Genomic DNA, 2765 nt, shown 5'->3' on the forward strand with positions numbered 1-2765 from the left:
CGTCTGCCCTTTTTATTGCTTAAAAGTACTAGAAATTTTTTTTTATAAACACTCAATTTCAGCCATACACATAAACCAAATGAAAATATTTTACCCTTTAAAATAAAACACCATTCAACTAGCATTCTAAAAATCAAGTGAAATAGTCATAAAAATGAAATCGTTGCATGTTTTACCAGACCTAAAAAGCAATAAATTTGAAAAGTATAGCACATACTAAACCTCTCAAAAACCTCTCAAAAGCATAAATAAATAATCTTAAAAATCTCTAACATCATGAGTCATAAATCATAGCGGAAAAAGTAGAAGCGCTGGTCCTCGGGTTGTGTGCGCCATCAGTCCAGTCAAATCATCCGTCAAGACCTCCCTCAACCTCACCTGCATTCATCACACCTAGTGAGTCTAAAGACTCAACACACCATAATCTTGATAACGAGTAATACGTAATACAGTCAACATCTAACAGTGAAAAATACTTGTACTTAAAATATCGTTTTCATGAACATGCATGAACTTCAAATATGACCATTTTCATAAATATTTTCATGATGCATAAACTTAATCATAAACATTTTCATGACATGCATTTCACAAACCTCAACCTTTTCCTTTTTCCTCAACATGACATGACATAAAACATTTTTCATGATCATAAACATTTTTCCTTTTCCTTTTCCTTTTCTTTTTCCTTTGTTGAATTCAGATCGTTAATTGTGACTTTCCTGATCATGACATGAAGGTCGATGGATCCATCTACATATAACCACAGTACTGGGCGGCGGGAGACCCAACAACACTCTCACCGATCAACTGGGCCCTGGCCTATCATTATTCGAATAGAAATACGATCGTCGGGGCTCCCTATGGGGCCTTTTCCCATAAATGGGCTCCCTCTGGGGCCTTTTCTCCTCACGATATTCCATTCTTCCGTTACACATAACCGTTACCACATATTCGTAATGATGGAAACACGATCGTCGGGCTCCCACTGGGACCATAACCCTCACGACATCGCCAACATTAACGAATTAGTCACAATCACTTCACTTCCTTCAACATTTACATTCTCATCACTTTATAAAAATCATGCATAACATAACATTTTTGTTTTCGAAACCAAGCATGCAACATGTCTTTTAAATGTCTTCCTTAAATCATAAAATCCCTTAGACATTTAAAAATCATATTTAATCATGAACATTTCATAACCATTTAAAATGACATTTTAACCTTAAAACATTTAAAATAACATTTGACATATTAAATCATAAACATATAAAATTCCCTAAACATTTAAAATATCATTTTAACATATAAAATCCCATAAACATTTAAAATATCATTTTAACATAAAAATTCCATAAACATCCATAAATATAGAAAATAATCATATTAGCACATAAACAGCATTCAGGGCACTGCCATGACGTTTACTAATTTTTAGCTGTAAAAAGATCGTTTTACCCTGGACGTAAAATTCTCCGTTTTTGACTTTTTCTTGAATTCATGACTCTAACATGTCCCAAATAATTATTTAAGCCTACTTGAATTTTTTCATATTTTTTTTAGCTTAATCGAGGACTTTTAATTTAATCTTTAAATAAGACGTATTAACACGTTTTAATCCCGAATTAAACCAAACCTTAATATAAAATTTCCAAATTAAAAACTTAGACTTTTAATAATTATTTAAGTTTAAACCTAATTTTTCATAATTTTATAAAGCTTAAAACTAGGCGTTTCAATTAACTCGTTAATTAGCGTTTCGTGTCGCGATTAAATCCCGAATAAATCCAAAACTCATTATTTTGATCCCAAATTTTAAACATAGCATTTTTAAGATTTATTCTACCCTTCAAAGTCGTGAGCCACCCCCTTGGACCCTTGGTTTTAATTTTAGCTTTATTATTTTCGTTTTTGACACCTTATCGAACACACCGAGCCATATCCTAATTTTCTCGAGCCACGCCTGAGCCGCCTTGAACCAAAACCTAGCCAACCCATCTAGGGACCCTACTGTCCAAGCCCAGCCCGAAAAACACCAGCCTGGCCCGCACAAAAACCCACTGAATCTTGACCCAATTCTGCTAGTGTGTGTGTGAGGCCCCTAAGCACATAAAACTCCTAGCCAACCTGGGACATTTCTAGCCGAGCCACCACCGAACCCAGCTAACCCTGACCCTCCCTGGACCAAGCCCAGACCCTACCCAGACCAGCCCAGCCCCTAGTCGTGAGCAGCGAGCCACTTGTTTCCACAACCAGTAGCCGCGCCCCCTCTCTTCTTCCTGCTCATGCTTCCTCTCGCGTTACTGCTCGGCCCTCTATGAACCAAGCCACCCCTGAATCCAGACCTTCCTAACCCTCCCTGGACTATCCTAAGCCATCGTCCAGACCACCTAGCCCAGCCCCTGACGAGCCGCAGCCCCTGAAATTCTCGAACAGTACCTGCGCGCGCATGCCTTGGAGGAGAATCCCACTTCACGTGGACTCTTCCCCAGCCCAAGGCTCGAGCCCTAGCCCGCCTAGGACCCTTCCTAGGACCTAACCATGACTCCTAGGTCCCAACCACCAAGCCTGGTCGAGCCACTCACCCCCATGCGTCGATTTTCTTCAACCGATCACATATGCTACAATAATAAACAATTGGTTCCAGCTTTGTGTTTCTGGTATCGTGCAGTGTTATTGTTGCTTCTAATGACTCTAAAACTTGTGTAAAACCTGTCCCATAACTTCCTAAGACATGGCAGCCCCTTCTTAACATAATA

The sequence above is a fragment of the Primulina tabacum genome, unplaced genomic scaffold (assembly GCF_025594145.1).
Source record: "Primulina tabacum isolate GXHZ01 unplaced genomic scaffold, ASM2559414v2 Contig727, whole genome shotgun sequence".
Taxonomy (NCBI): Eukaryota; Viridiplantae; Streptophyta; class Magnoliopsida; order Lamiales; family Gesneriaceae; genus Primulina; species Primulina tabacum.